The sequence below is a fragment of the Dromiciops gliroides genome, chromosome 3 (assembly GCF_019393635.1).
Source record: "Dromiciops gliroides isolate mDroGli1 chromosome 3, mDroGli1.pri, whole genome shotgun sequence".
In the NCBI taxonomy this organism is placed as follows: Eukaryota; Metazoa; Chordata; class Mammalia; order Microbiotheria; family Microbiotheriidae; genus Dromiciops; species Dromiciops gliroides.
Window position 1 is genome coordinate 518,691,141 of NC_057863.1, and position 17,405 is coordinate 518,708,545.

A 17,405-nucleotide genomic window follows, 5' to 3' on the forward strand; every position below is an offset into this window, starting at 1 on the left:
CCATAAGACCCTGTCCTCTTGGAGATTGTCCTTGTGGGATGGATGTATAAGCTACCTCCCTCAAATTGTTTTGTTTATAAAGTTTCATATTTTTGTTTGGGACAACCCTTTTGGGATAGGTCCAAGAGTGAAGCACCTCATCTCAAGAAAGTGGAAATTTATGTGTCACCTGCAAAATTTCATTTTTGGGTAGATAGCAAGAAAGATCCAGAGAAATGTACTGAATTGGGTAGATTGCTAGGGGTGTCAAGCAATGATTAATGCATCTCTTTGAGTAGGTCTAACAAAAGACTCTTGTTTGGGTTGATACCCAGGAAAGCTGGTACCCCCTTACTGTTGCATATACATAGTCAACTACAATGAGAAGAATCCATATGAAGTTGGGAGAGGAAAATAAACCTTATAGATAAAAGAAAATATATAAACACTTGAAGAATAAAGATGATGGAAATGAAGTTAAAAAGAGGATTGCATACTGAATAGCCCACAAGAGTGATACCCCTGTTTTATGTGGTGAACTGGCCACTGGGGTACCTTTGTAATCATAAAGAGTGAGCCTAGTCTTTAGTTATAATTGCAATGATCAGCAACAATGCATGACTTCTAATGGGAAGACACTAGACTCAATTAATCAAGATACTAGATACAAGTTGTACAATGATACTTAGCCATAAGGGATACTAATGAGTGCAATAGATTATCTTAATGCCAATTTAGCCCATGAAATTAACTAAGTCTGAATTTGGCAAATGCTCATTAGAAAATTAAAGCTTATAAATAAGCAGATTTTGAATTCTACAGAACCATATGTCCTCAGATGTACAAAATACCCACATTTCCTGAAGTCCTATCATCTAAAGTTGTCTTTTTCTGTGTTTTGATTAGTCTCCATTTTTTCTTGCTTCCTTAAAGGCTCAGCTCATGTTATCTCCTTCAACAGGGCTTTCCTCATTTACCAAGTTGTTAGTGATTACTCTTCCCCATGACTATAAATTTATTTTCTCAATATGCTGCCAATTGTGAACATCCCTCTTGTAGAATGTAAGATCCTTGAAGTCAGGGGACTGCCATTTAATTTTTATATTTGTATTCTAATGTGTAGCACATACCACTTGATCTGTTTTTGAGTCAAGTAGCATTTATTAAGCATCTACTATGTGCCAAGCACTGTGCTGAGTGCTGAGTATAAAAAGAAAGATAAATGACAATCCCTGATCTCACAGAGTTCAGAGTCTAATGGGGGAGACAACTTGTAAACAACAATTTAACAACAACATATATACAGGATAAGAGAAGGGATAGTTTCAGAGAGAAGGCACTAAGGTTAAAAAGAATTGGGGAAAGCTTCCTGCAAAAGGTAGAATGTTGACCAAGTCTTGAGGGAAGCCAAGAGGTAGAGATGAGTAGGGCTAAAACATCCTAGTCATAAGGGACTACCAATGAAAAATCAGAGTTAGAAGATGAAGTGTCCTGTTCAAGAAACAGCAAAGGGGGGCCACTAGATGGTGCAATGGATAGAGCACCACCAGCCCTGGAGTCAGGAGTACCTGAGTTCAAATCTGGCCTTAGACACTTAACACTAGCTGTGTGACCCTGGGCAAGTCACTTAACCCCAATTGCCTCACTTTAAAAAAAAAAAAAAGAAACAGCAAAGGGGCCAGTGTCTCTGGATCACAAAGTAAGTTAAGGAAAGTAAGTATAAAAAGTCTAGGCTTGTTGATAAATTGATTTATTCCATGGATGTTTTGTACAAGTTTTATTTTGGTTGTCTTTAGTTCTATCATTTAAAAGATTAATGCCATCAAGATCACCTAATCTGCTAAGTGTGGGATGATCTATTCTGGTATGGGAATCCATATTTGTCTTCAATGAGGGCATATGGCAGCTGAGTCCTTATGGAACCAGAGTACTAACTTTGAATTAGGAGATCTCTGCAAATTAAACCTTAATACTGATGCTGACTAGCTATATAACACTAGGTGTCATTTAATCTCTGTGTTCCAAGCAAGTTTCTAAAACTATCAATTGCAAAGCAGTTGCTGATCTGCAATGGGAAAGGGTATTTCTTTATTGGGTGCCCTATATCAATGAAATCTCAATCCTGGTTTAAATAGTTGTTTTAAGTCCTCAGAAATGGTGCTAAGTACTAAAACATGGCCTGACTTCAGAGGCAAGAAATCCTAAAACAAAAAGTGTATGGAACAATATAGTAAAAAAGCACAAGGGTTTCTTGTATATACTTCAGGAAAAAGGAGTAATTGGTTTAACTTGTATTCACTCCAGTGCTTCAATGGATCTTATATCTAATGAATGAGAGCATTCTATTCAGTAATTCAGATTTTAATTCATGTATGCCTGCCTATCCTGACTTCCCACTTCAGAATGGTAGCCTAACTTTATCCACTGTAAGGTGTAACTTCATAATAATAATCCTCTGCTTGAAGTCAGGATAATCCTAGGTTAGACCCCAGCTTCAGACACTTACTAGTATTATATGATTCCAGGCTTGTCACATAATCTCTATGTGCCTCAATTTTCTCACCATAAAATAGTGTTAATAATATCTATAGCACTTCCACTAAGCATTTATTGAGCATTTGTTTTTGCCAGTCAGTTTGCTTAGTACTGGGGATAGAAAAACGAAAGTGAGATCATCTCTGTTCTGATGAAACTAACATACCACTTACTTCATCTGGATCTTATTATAATAAAATGATGCAATATATAGAACATATTGTCAAACTTTAATTTCTGTATGTAAAATTCATTGTTATTATTTTTATTGTGTTACACAAAAGAACAACATTATAATCGGAAAGGGATGAATTCTATTGAAAAAGAAGGCTGAAAGCTCTAAAGAAAGATTTTACCTGTTTCACAGTTTTTGTTTTGCCTTGGGCAAAGTCTGATTGACCATCCATTAAAAAACACATGTGTCACCTCTGACAGTTGTATGCATGTATATCAGGTGCTTGTCTATAAGAAGCACTCAGCTCAATAAATATTTGTTGAATCAATGGAATTGTTGACTTGAATTGCTGAAGTCAGACTATAGGTCTTGATAGGTCAAGTATAATCTGGAATGGCACATCTGATTCTAGTTCCTTTTACACTGTGACTAATCTATACATCAGCTGAGGCTTTACAGTCATTTAATGGTCTGTTTGCACAGCTGTAACTTCATGTAAATATAGATGAAGTTTTAAATATGAGATAGAGATAAAGATAGAAAGATAGATACAAGAATTATACAGAAAGAAAATCACACAAAGTCATACAGGGAGGGACAGAGAAACAGACACAGAGGGACAGAGACATTGACAAAGAAAGATAGAGAGAAAAGATATGATGTAATGGATAGAGATCCAGTCACAAGTCAGGAAAAGCAGTTTAAATTCCAACTCTGAGACATAGTCTATAACCCTAGTCTTAGCAACCTATGTGCTCTAGATAGCTCTCTTATGTCTCACATTATACAGGATAGCTCTGCAGTACAGTGGGTAGAATATAGGGCTTGGAGTCAGAAAAATATGAGTCTAAATCATACCTCATATACTTCTAAGCTATATGACCTTGAATAAGTTGCTTAAAACTCTCCACCTCAATTTTTTGTCTACAAAATAGGGATAATAAAAGCACCTAAAGGATATAAACAAAAGGATAGCTGTGAGTGTTTAACGACATAACTTATGTAAAATGCTTCACAAATCTTAGCAATACAGATGCTAGCTTTTATTATGATAAAGCAGCTGAAAAGGTACATGAGTACAGGGAGTTTCTTCATCTGGAAATTTCCTATACCTAAGAAATCACATCTAGTCATGTTATACATTTAAACACACACACACACACACACATATATATATACATATATGTAGAAACATACACATTTTATGTGTATGTAGACATGTTTTCATATATGTATGAGTTTTAATAACATAATTAATAATAAATACTTTTGTGTGTGTATATATGTATATATGAACCTGCTGTGTAATTCTATATTTAACAGATATGTGCTTGATTATATCAAATTTGGCCTTGTATTGTTCTTAGGTATTGCTGAATGTTCCATTTTGTCTGTAACAGTTTTAGTGCCACTTTGTATTCTTGATTGTCTTATTTTGTTTATTTGTAGAGTAGGAATAGACCTGCATTAAAATAAGGGAAATGCGTGCTGTTTTTCATCCTTCAAAGGAAGTGTATGTATAAAATTGACTTGGTTTCAGAGTTGAAACATTAAGAAAAATGAAATTACCAGAATTAAAAAAAACACCAAAATAATCTTTTTGGAGGTAAATATATTAAAGACATCTGATTATTTTCCTTCTAAGCCACATTTCCATGGGATGTAACTGGTGACAGGAAAAGAAACATTAAATGGACTTGACCTTCTAAGAAACCTAGCTAATTGTTAACATAATTTTCAGAGTTCCCGTCAATGGAAAAAAACCCTAAAGGTGTTTTTAGGAGACTTGGCAAGCTTTCAACTATGTGCATTTCCTAGAAGTTCCCTGGAAACTATTTTTGCTTTGTAGGCATGAGCTATTTTGCTCAAATTACTCATTCCATCTACTAACATATATAACTGACTAAAATAGGAACTCATTTTGACCCTGACACCAGTGGGAACTACAAGGGATGGAAATGGTGTCTTTATGATTTTTTTCAATTATCTCTTCTTCCTAATGCTTAGGGTCCCTCATCCCCAGTTAAACAATTAAACAAACAAATAAAAACCTGTCACAACAAACTCACATAGTACAGCAAAGCAATTTCTCACCTTAGCCATGTCCCAAAATGAATGTCTGATTTCAGATTTGAAGTCCATCATTTCTCTGGCTGGAGGTACGTGGCATGAGACATCTTTAGTCCTCTGGTCTTGTGCTTTATCAATACACTATTTAGAGTTTTCAAGTTTTTCAAAGTTGTTTTTCTCTATAATATGGTCATCATCATCTAAAGTGTTCTCCTAGTTCTAACAGTTGTACTCGGCCTTAGTCTTTACAGGTTTTCTAGTTTCCCCTGAAACTATCCATTTTGTCTTTTCTTATGGCCCAATAATATCCTGTTACACTCATGCCATATTTTGTGTAGTCTTTCTTCCATAGGTCTGATGCCCCTTTAATTCTTAGTTTGGGTCTACAATGAAAAAATTGCTATAAATATTTTTGCTATATATAGTTCATTATCCCTTTTCATTGAACTCTTTGTAAAATAGGATTAGTTAAGTTATAGTTGGGTTAGAGGGTATGCTAGGTGGCACAGTTGATAAAGCACCGGCCCTGGATTCAGGAGGACCTGAGTTCAAATCTGGCCTCAGACACATGACACTTACTAGCTATGTGACCCTGGGCAAGTGACTTAACCTTCATTGGCGTGTGTGTGTGTGTGTGTGTGTGTGTGTGTGTGTGTGAGAGAGAGAGAGAGAGAGAGAGAGAGAGAGAGAGAGAGAGAGAGAAAGAGAGAGAGAATGCACTTTGGTAACGTTTCTGTCACAGTTCCACATTGCTTTCCAGAATGAGAAATTATTTCACAACTTCAGGAGTACTACATCAGTGTATCAGTTTTTTTCTGAATACTGTCCAACATTATTCCTTTCCCTTTTTTGTGACCTTGGCCATTCTAAGTTAGATGTGAAATGGAACTCCAGAGTTGTTTTAATTTGCATTACTCTATTAATTATATAATTGCATATGTTTATTGATAGCTTTGATTTCTTTTTTAATATCTCTTCATAGGCATTGATTATTATCTCTTAGTTTTATAAATTTGAATCAAGTCCTTATGTATATGGGATAAAAGACCTTTATCAGACAAACTGAAAAGATCTTTCCCAATTATATTTTTTCTTCTAATATTGACTGTAAAACTTTTACATTTTTATATAACCAAATTATGCCATTTATTTTCTATGTTCTTTTCATTAAACCTTCTTCTAATTTAGATATAATAAGTAATTTATTCCTTACTCCCCCAAATTTCTTATAAAGTCTTCTTTTATGTCTAAGTCATGTACCCTTTTCAAATTTATCTTAGTATACAGTGTGGGATGTTGTATTATACCTAATTTGTGCCAAACCACTTTCCAGATTTCCTAGTATATTTTGTGAAAAAGTCTTTTCTCTAGTTACAGGGTTTATGAAATTATATTCTACTATGTTTGCTTGCTTCCATATATTGTGTACTTAATATGTACTACTGATTGAGTTCACTATTAATCAGTACCAAATAATTTTAATAACCATTCAGATAATCACTACTATTTCCTTGCTGCATTTATTTTTTTGCATTATGACTTGAAATTCTTGTCCTTTTTTTCTTGCACATAAATGTCTCTCTTATTTTTCTACCTGTATATTTTGGTACCTTGTTTGTGACAATGCTAAGTAAATTAAATTAGGTAGCATTATCATTTTCATTATATTGGTTCTCTCTACCTATAATTAATTAATATTTATTCAATTATTTAGTCTTATCTTTATTTTTACAAATGATATTTTGATTCTTATAGTTCTTGGATGTATCTTTGTACATATATTCCCAAATATTGTACAACTTCTATACTTATGAATGGAATCATTCTTTCTAAATTGGGGTTATGTTATTTTGGTAATATACAGGAATAATGATGATTTTTATGGATTTATTTTTATATTCTTTTTTGAATATATATTAATTAAAATTTGGTTGATTCTAAGATTTCTAAGTTAATCATGATGTTATCTGGGAGGAATAATCATTTTATTTTTCTGTATTGATAATTATTCCATTGAGTTCTCCTTTCTGTCTTTTGTCTGTAGCTAGCTTTAATAGAGCAATATTAAACAGCAGTGATAATAGATACCGTTGCTTTAACCCTGTTCTTACTAGACAAGCTTCTAAATTTTTTATTACATATAATATTTGGCCTTGATTTTATATATATATATATGTTTATCTATGGAATATATATATATATATTCCATAGATAAACATATTTGAATATATACATATACACCCAGAGAGAGAATTTAATATAATAAGCAAAAGTCCACTTATTTCTATGCTTTGTAGTGTTTGAAACAAAAATAATTATGTTTTAAATATTATATAAAATATGGTAAACTATATTTTATATATTTTTTTATGTTGTGATTTTGTTTTGGGTGTATCGTATCATCTCATTGAGTTGCTGTTTTTTAATTTGGTTCCTTCTCATTTTCAATGCATTAAGTACTTGAATGAGATTTGCTACCAACTGTTTTAAAGCATCATTTTTCCTTAACATTCTTTTATCCCTAACTATTCCATTTTCTATTTCTTGTTCCCTTTCTTCCAGGTACTCTTCTAGTCCTTATAGCTAGTATATTGTTTATTATTATTATTTTTTCTCTCAACTCTAATTAGACTTGTAAGGTTGTTCTCTTCCTTAGGGTTTATTCCCTGGGCATATTTCAGTAGAAGTTATTTCTTAATAATACTCAGTGTTTTCCTTAGATTCCTCATTTTAACAGCTAATTGTCTAGGTTGGGAGTGGGGAAAAGGGACAGTATTTGGATTAGGCTTTATTCTGTACTTCTGAATAGAGTGGGTAGTCCCTTACTGGGCATGGTTATGATTGTGAAAACTAGATCAACTTTCAAGTGATTACAGGTTACTCCAGTACTGATCTTTGCCTATGGATTCCTTCTTGTCATAGGATTCCTGGGATAACTGCTATGCTAGGTTTTGACTGGGCCCTTCCCTACTGATACTAGGCTCAGAGGCTGTTGCTCTCATTCCTATGGTGCTCTTGCATTTCAGGTTTCCCTCTTGCCATAGGATTTCTAGCCCCATCCCTACATTAGGCTCAGCCTGAGGGCCACCTTCTCCCTTACTGCTTGGTTCCAGGGCTCCTTCTACTCCAACACTAGACTCTTGACATAGGGCTTTGGGATGCCCCAGGTTGGTTTTTTTCTAGGATCCTTCTCTTTAAACTATGGTGGAGCCATTCTTTTCTAGTCTCCATTTACTTCTGGTTTACAACTCTATTGGAACTCTCCGGTTGTCCTAAAAGTCTTTCTGCAGCATTTTCTATCTATACTAGCATACCTCTGACCTGAGTAGAAAAGTCTAAAGATGATTCTCCTTATTTCTCCAGTTAGTGGTATATTTTGTTTTATTTTTCCTGTTTGTCAAATCTTTATTGGGTAATTTATTGGGTAACTGGGGCAAGGCAGGCAGGGTCCAGTCTAGTCCTTTTTGGCAGCAGCCTTCCTCATGGCAGCCAGGATGTTGCTGAGATCCTCTCTCTTCCTCTTGGCTCAGATGTGAGTTCCCACCCTTTTTTTGATGAACTTTAGGGCTCGTTTATCTTTGGAGACCTTTAACAATTCCATGGCCCACCTCTTATAAGGGGCAAACCCACACACCTCCCAGATCATATCTCATACAAATTTAGTGTGTTTGGTCAGGCTCCCATCGAGGCAGCAGTGTCGAGGCTTTGAAAAAATCTTGGTCACTTTGTGGCCCTTGTTGAGGCCCACAGCCATGGGGTAGTGGATGTTCATGGCTGCAGTGCAATTGTATATTTTAAAGATTTCCTTGGGGTTTTTGCAGAGGCCTTAGGCTCTTCTAAGGTTCCAGAAAGTCTCCATCTTTGACCTTGAAATGGCATCTTTCGTAAACCAAATCAAGATGACTAAAAAAAACCCACAAAATACTGTCAGGAGTTTCAGTACTTTTATTTCTGTTTGCTTTAGAGTTCAAAGCAGTATCAACATGAGAAGTATATATGCAGATATATAATTTCCAGAATGACATAAAGTGACAAGACAAGTTATACAAAGCAGTTGTTTGTTTGTTTGTTTTTTTCTGAACAGGGTTTTCCATTGCAAAAGAGGGCAGCAGTGATCAGCTGCATGGTTTTTGTTTTGTTTTGTTTTTTTTCTTTTAGTGTTAAGACAACAGGAGTAATGGGGAAAGGGTTGGGGGGGGAGGCAAAGAGTAGTTGACAGTTGACAGACCAGCTTATGTGTGTGTTGGGGAAACTGAGGGGTAACAGGAAGGGTAAAAATAAAGGTGAGCTGCCATTATACAAGGCCAGATAATTCAAGCAGGAAGAAAAGGAAAGAAGCACAATATAAAGAATTAGGGATTTGAGTCAAAGCCAAAGAAACATTTGGGAAAACAGAGAAGAAACCAGAGTGGAATTGTCCTGTAAGGTGAAGTTCTTTAGGTACAGGACAGGCTGTGTGAGCAGAGTGAGCTGCCGTACTGCTATTGGGATCTTAAAAGTCCAGTGACTTGTGGGAACACCAATGGACAACTTTGAACATATATGTTGTTCTCATTTGAGTGAGTTTTAAATTGGAGCTTTGCAGTCTAGAAATATTAAAGCAGTTTATACTTCTGAATTGATTGAAATATTTTGCTAAAGAACATTTAGACACTTTTAAATAGGTCCCAACTTTAAATTAATAAGGAAGTTAAATTTCTTTTGATTGCTTTTCAGCATGAATTCCAAACTCAACAAGGGTGACCAATTAGTAGAGTCACACATGGAAGATAATTAGTATAAGTTGATGCACACTCTTCTCTAGAGTTAAGAAAGACACAGATTTCTTTATGATAATTTTTTCAAAAAACTATGTACCATACTCTGGTACCATATCAAAAGGAGGCATTGATTATTTGCAATACTCTGAGTTATGTTTTGGGGAAGATATAAACAGTAATAAGGTTTCTCCTGGCTTTATCAAGTTTACAATCTGATACAAAATACACAAAATGTATACAAATAACCAATGACTATACTACAAAGTAGAATAAGTCTATTAGCAGGAAAAAAACAAAATGGTAGTAATCCTTCAAGGAAGGGAGCCTTTCTTCTAATTTTAGTAGATGGATAGTCATGAAAGGCTTCACAGAGGAGGCATTATATGAACTAAATATAGAAAGATGGGTAGAATGTTAACAGAGGTAGATCTTAGTGAGAGGAGTTGTCCCTATAAAAGAATATCCATGATGTTAGTTTCTTTTATATGACTGTAATCCATCCTTACTTAAGACCTGAAATGCCTACTAAGTGAATATCTTTGCCCAGGTGGCCTCCCAGGGGTACTTTCTATATTGTTGGCCAATGCAACCTCAGTGTAAGCCACTGGGTGGCATTCCTGGCTCAGTCTACCAGCCCCAAGCATTTTTCCCACTCAGTTACAACTGTAGGATGCCTACCTAGATGTCTGTGCATTCAACTGGGAACACTCCTAAAGCCTGTCCTGGTTCCCCATAGTTCTATCTAGGGTTTAAAATATAAAAGTCATTAGTCTATAGTATTTTGAAAATATATTAGAATTGCCTTGTGCCCCCATTTTCCATTCAGATTCTTGTTTCCTTAATGATGTCATGTCACCAGAGGGAGAAAAAACACCCTTACATTATAGGGTATGTTCATTGAATGAAATGAAAATATAAAGAATCAAAATCATTGCTGTTGGCATTCCACTAGCATTGTAGAAATAAAAAATTAAAAAAAAAACACCTTCCATTATCTCTCAATTCTTTGTCTTCTGAAGGTCCTGTCTTCATTCAGGTCCTTGACAACAGTTCAAAAGCTGCTAATTCTGACCCACAAAATCCCAAGAAAATTGGACAAAATGAGGCTGCATCATGTCTCTCTGTATCATGATTAGAGCTGAGGCTCTCCCTCAAACACGCTTCTATTTATTTGGCACCTTTAGAAAATGAAAGAGAAAATACTTGCAACTTTCCTTGACCAAGGGTTGAGATGGGAGAGGGAGTAATAAGAGAAAGGGTAAAGAGACCTAAAAGGATAGGACACGTACAGGGCAGATACCAAGGCAACCAGTTTGGCAAGAATGTAGAGCAAGTGTTAAATCCTAGCATAAGATAAAGCTCATAATTACAGAGTACTTGAAATCAAATTTGAGGAGTTTGTAGACAAGGGGGAACTGTTAAACACTGGGAAGAGAATTTTGAGCTTTGTTATGGAAGAAAACAAAACCAAGACTATCTTGTGAATAAGGAAGAGGATTATTAGAAATGACCCTACCTATAAAATTGTCATGAATGTGATATGGGGAGAGAGCAAGTGGGTCCTTAGAATTCCTCTGTAAAGAATTACACTCTTGTGCAACTCCTATTTAGGAGTAAAAGAACAGGTTTATTGGGGGTACAAGAGAAACTGGCCGGGAGGAAGGTTTTAGAAAAAAATGCTTTCCTCCCCGACTAGCTTGGGAAGCACCCTTTTATATGGCTAAGATGGCATGGGTAAAAATGTCCCTTATTGGGCGATGGGTTGGAGGTCATCTGCTGGTGGGCTGGGGTAGTTTGATGATGGGTCCTGAGAAATCTGGTGATAGGCATTAACTCCATCCTGGTGGGTCCAAGCAGTCTGCTGGTGGGTGGTTCCTGGGTCCTCTCCTGGTGTAGCTATGCCTAAAAAGATTACCTCATCCAGGTGGTGAGGAGGGCTGGAATGTAGGGTGGTGGTCCTGGAGCTTGCTCAGTTTGATAAGGTGCTGCTTATCTCTTTAGGGTGTGTCTGTCCTTAGTTGAGCTCAAGGAGAGGCCTCTTTGGTCTCAGGGGAAAACTCCTGGGGTTTCAAGGAAAAAGTTCCTTGACCTCCCAAGACAACTTCTGGGGTAACCGGAGCCCATAATCCTCCCATGACAAATGGTTGACTGGTATGCTTCAGATAGAGAAGTCTTTTGGGGAGTTTCAGTAGAGACTATTCTTGGCCCTGTACTGTTTAACATTTATTTTAATCATTGAGTTGGATGATGATATAGATGCAAATTTACAGTTGAAAAACAACAAAAAGTTATAGGTATAGGTGATACAGTGGATAGTTAAGAGTCAAGATAAAAAAAATTAAAATTTTGACACTTTAGTGTGGAAAGGATGAAACTAGGAAGAGTAAATTCAGTGGGGATAAATGTACAATTTTATGCTTAAGGTTTTTTTTTTTCCCCATCAAATTCATAAGCATAAAGTAGGAGAGGTTTGACTAGACAGCACTTAAATATAGCATTTTAATGAACTGAAGATCTGATATGATTGTTTTAAATAAAATATGGTCACTGACAAGATAATGTTGGACTAGACTACATTCAAAGAAGCATGAATGAAGTATGGCTGTACTTACCCATATCAGACCACTTCTGGAATACTACCTATTATATTTTAGGAAGGATGTTGATAAGCTAAAGAATGTCCAAAGAAAATAAGTTAGAGTGGTGTAGGAACCTGAGAGTATACCACATGAGAATCAATTAAGGAAGTGGGATATTTAACCTTGGGAATAATTAAAAAACAAAAACATCTAGTTCATAGATTTATCCGTTCAATGGTCATTGAATGGTGGGGCGGGAAAGGATGCTGTCTTCATACATTGGAAAGACTGTAATGTATAAATTATTCTAATTCTGCTTAGTCCCAGAAAATAGAACTAAAAGCAATGAACAGAAATTGGAGGAAGGCAGATAATTCCAAACAATTAGGACTGTCCAAAATGAAAACGAGAAGCCTTTGTAGTTAGTGAATTGCTCTCATTGAATGTTTTCAAGCAAAGTCTGGGTGATTACTTGTCATCTTGGCCTTCTTATATCCTTTTTAACTTATATTCACTCATTTTGTGATTCGTAGGGATTACTAATAACAATAGCTGGCATTTATCTATCTCTCTAAGTTTTACAAACTTCTTTATAAATGTCTTATTTTATTCTTACAATCTTGGGAGTTAGGTGCTGTTATCCTTACTACAGATGAAGAAACTGAGGCAGACAGAAGATGTTAAGCTTGTCCAAGGCCATCTAACTAGTACTGACTGTGGTTGGAATCGAACTCAGGTTCTTTTGACTCTAAGTCCAGTGCATTAACCCCACCTGGTTGCCTTTAAATACTGTGTATTAATTTATCTCCTAATAAAATAGTTGCTATAGAATTTTTACTTGTATAAAACTCTATACAAAGGGTATTAGAGTATGAAAAAACTGAGTTTAGAGGCACCAATTAGGAAGTGACTACAATTACATAAATGTGGAATGTTGAAGAGATATTCTTAGGTAGGTGACATCAAGAATTAGGAAGGTATAGATTTGTCAAAGAAAGTTTTAGAGGACATTGGGATTGACATTGTTTATGAAAATGCAACAAATAGTGATTGGTGTGGAGCATATGAGTCCAATGTGACTGTAAGATATTAAGCCTAGGTAAAGGAAAGAATGTTACATTTGATAGGAGGAAGTGGAAAGAAGAAGTAGCTTCGATAAGGTATATGATGGTGATCTTTGTATTGGATATGTTATATTTGAAGCAATGGCAGGTTACATAAGGAGAAATGTCCTGCCAAGAGAGAATGGACTAGAATATTGTGAAATCTAGTAATATTAGAGGAGGAAACTTCAACTGAAACAAAAAGCACATGAAGACACATAAAAAGAGCCATATAGTGGAATAGGTATTCTCCTAAGTTACCAACTACCACCAAATGAAAAAAATAATGATTTCTCATTTTTTTTTTTTGAGCTATGGGGCATTTGCTGCTATTCACCTTATTTTGCTTTCCTCTCTGGTTTTTCATCATTTCTCCCCCTCCCCCCTTCTTTGTCTCTTTTGCTTGATCTGCATATTGGTCACTATTGACTGTGGATAGTCCACTGAGGAGAGAGAAAATCTATAAGGCCAAAAGATGACTCATTTCCTTCCTAGTCTTGGGGCCAGTTATAGTTAGAGAGAACTAGGTTACATAAAAGTATCACTGTAAATATGAATGTTCACAACTATACAGAGCTCTAGCTTGATATAAGTGTATCACATGATCTTGCTTGGGGAAAAGTGGCATTTCTCAAGTTTCTTCTGTTGGAAGTCCCAAAATGGAAATAGCCGATGTATTCATTTTCACCCTTACAGTCAGTCTCTTTATGTGGTTTAAAGTATATACATTGCTTTCATTTAGAATAGCTGTCATGACAACCAGGAATTATGACAAAACACAGAAAACTTTTTTGTCTTAGGGAAGGAGTTCAAGATATATACCATGGTCAAACCTCAGCTTCTGCTTCTTTTTGTAATGATTGGAATAACGCCACCTGCTGGAGACTTACTGTAGAAGAGTTCCACCCATGAAGCAAAGGTCTTTGAGGGCAAGACCAGGAGTCTTTTCTTTGGCTTCAGGAAGTGACGCCGGCTAGTGGGAGGAGGAAGGAAGAGACTGGCGCTCAGTCTCATGCTCTTTCCTTTGGACTCTGGTGGAGAGCGGAGCTAGAAATGTGCTCTCCCTTTAATAGATAGGAATCTAGGCCTTTTTCTTCTCTCTTTACCAAACTCTTATTCTCCTTAATAAATGCTTAAAAGTCTAACTCTTGCTAAAGCTTATAATTTATTGGCGACCACTCATTAGATATTTTAGACAGTTTAGCTAGAATTTCAGCCCTTAACATTTTTATATTACAGCTCCATAACTTTCTTTTTACTTATTGGGAAATGTCTTTACATAGGTTACTTATTTTCCCAGGGCAATGAGGGTTAAGTGACTTGCCCAGGGTCACACAGCTAGTAAGTGTCAAGTGTCTGATGTCTGATTTGAACTCAGGTCCTCCTGACTCCAGGGCCCGTGCTCTATCCATTGCCCCACCTAGCTGTCCCTAGGGGAAATAAGTCTTTAACTCAGTTTTGAGAAAGAGCCTCCTGAATTAATTTGGATTCAAATTCACCAAACGAGAGAGAAAATGTGAATAACATTCAAAAAACATTTTTCTAAGGATCTCATGTCTTGCTGATGTGGATATATCCTCCAACAGTATTATACATGCCTAACTGCATTTTCTCTCCTTAAAAAGCTTCTTAAATCTTTCTAAATAATAATGCCCAACAAGCTTACAGGATGAGCAGGTAGCTATTGCTAAGTTGATAGGTTGTTTTTTTTTAATTCCACTCCTCGAATATGAATGAGTATTAAATATCCAGAAGAGAAGCATATTTGAAAGAATAGGGATACCTCATATTGAATGATTATGAGAACAAATTGCTCCCTTAGCACCATGCTGTGTAAGTCAATCTCCAAAATGAAACTGAAACCTCTCTGTCATGTTTCTAAGTAAGGGATTCAGGAGCTTTAAAATGACAACTCTAATTTAATATTATGACTGAGGAGTTCATCTTCAGCTAGAGGTAGCCAGTTTCTTTGGCACTTCCCACTTCTGGTGCTGCCTCTATACCTCATTCTTCACCTAAGATTGAATGCTTAACAGCAGATATGGTGACCCAACTTGAGCCCATCATAGCCTACTATTAAAATCTCACTGTTCAAAATTCTGCATAAAAATAGGACATCAAAGGCTTCTTTCATTTTGAAATGCCTCACATATACCAATGTAACTTGGTTAATGACTTTGAAATTCTATTTAACTTTTCTTAATTATAAAGATAGTAGAAAATGAAGATTGGATTATATAATAAGGAAAGTGAACTAGATTTCTATTATGAAAAAATAGTTTTTTATGTTTTGCTTTTCATCATTGAATCAAGGATACAAAAGAATAAAATTTGCTCTAGTTTTCCTAAATTATATGTTTCTTGAGATCAAGAACTACCAGTGCATAGCAGAATGTTGCATATACACTTCTAATATGTTTGAGACATTATGTATAATTTTGTATGTCTGGTTTATCATGATGTTATATTATAATTCAAACAAATTTATGTAGTGCCAGTCATACCCTGTAATCTACTGCAAGTTAATTAATCCATCAATCACTCATAATAAAAAATATTTGGTGTCTTCTAAGTAGACACATTGGCTAGACAATAAGCTGGAGGTAGAATTGAATAGTAGGAAGTGATCGGGTTGGGTTGCATTTAGATAACTGTACAGTGTTAAATGATTCCCAAGCTTCTCTCTAAAACAAACAAAAAACTCCATGTTTTTGACCCCAGCATAATTCTTGTGATGCTATATGCATGTAAACCATGAGTTGCCTAAAATCTAAAGAATCAAAATTGGAAATGATACAAAATTAAATGGGGAAAAATATGATTGTCATAGATAAACTGTAATACATTACCAGCAAGGAAGATATATTGGCAAAAAGTGGCATAAAAGATTACATTTAGGAAATGGATGATTTGAAAAGGAGGTGGGCCAATTTAATTCTATAGATATTTTTTACATGACTACTACAGGTAAAGAATTGTGATAGGCATTGAGGAGATAGAGACAAAAAACAAATGAACAAAACAAAGTTATTGCTGCCCACAAGGAATTTACAATGTCCCAGGGAATGTGATGTGTACATATGTGTACTTTTTCAGGTGAGGACATAAACAGGAAGAAAAGAATGTCAGTAGTTGGCTATCTCTTTCTTGGGAGCACTGATATAGCTATTTTTCAGCCTGATAACAATAAAAAAAATTGAAAATCCCTTTTTTTGGAGAATGCATCCAATACATCACAGATAACCTCCCAGGATTTGTTGAAAAAAAAGGACAGATAACTACTTTTGATGAATCATATGGGTACAAATTGTATTGTCAGGGTGAGCTTAGAATTGCCAATGATTTTGAAGTTCTGGGCAAGAAACTAAAGACCATAAGGGCAGAGGTTATTATGTACATTTGCCTATGAAAACAAGGGATACAGAAGAGAAGAAATTCATTTGAGAGTTGAATAGTTCATTAAGAAGCTATTATCTGAGAATTGGATTTGGATTCCTGGGACATAATTTAACATGTAGTGATGACATTTTTTGGGTAGAGATGGAGAGCACCTAATAAAACTAGTAAGAATATGCTTTCCAGGTGTCTTAAAATCAATGAAAAAGGGTATTAATGAAAAAGGGAAAGGGGAAGGGAAAAATAAAGGTTGTCTGGGTCGTATCCTGAAAGTTAGATAACATAGAGAGTGGGTGCAAAGGAATAAAAGCAACTTAGAAACCCCAAAACAAACACAATTCAATTCATAAAAAGAGCCAGTGGTAAAATCCATAGTTTCAAATGTATCCACATGTTTCAATGTATCCATAAATGACAAGTTTAGGCAACAAGAGGAACTACAAATCCTAATGCAAAAAAGTAAATTTGTCCTCAGATATATTAGACTTGATGGAATGAAACCTATGATGGAACTAGTTGAGTATGCATTACTCAAAAGAAACAGAGTAGAGAAAAAGAGGGATGGATGAGTATCATTGAATGTTAAGTAGCTATATAGGAATCTGAGAAGGAAAATGTGATGGAAAATACATGGGTCCATGTCAATGAAAGAAGAAAAAGAAGTTATTTGTTATTGGAATATACTACAGACCACTTGGACTGAAGGAAGAATAGATGAGTTTAGGAAAGAGATCATAAGCTCTTAAAAGACACATGATATATTAGTGGTCAGGGGTAAGAGTGAACTCAATTTGTTTCACACTTTTGT

The 17,405-nt window shown here is 35.5% G+C and overlaps 1 protein-coding gene and 1 pseudogene across 1 annotated transcript in view; one reads left to right on the top strand and one right to left on the bottom strand.

Moving 5' to 3' along the window:
• Positions 1 to 17,405, top strand: part of CNTN5 (contactin 5) — a 1,623,595-nt gene that overhangs the window by 592,650 nt on the left and 1,013,540 nt on the right.
• LOC122750354 lies at positions 8,214 to 8,531 on the bottom strand (annotated as a pseudogene).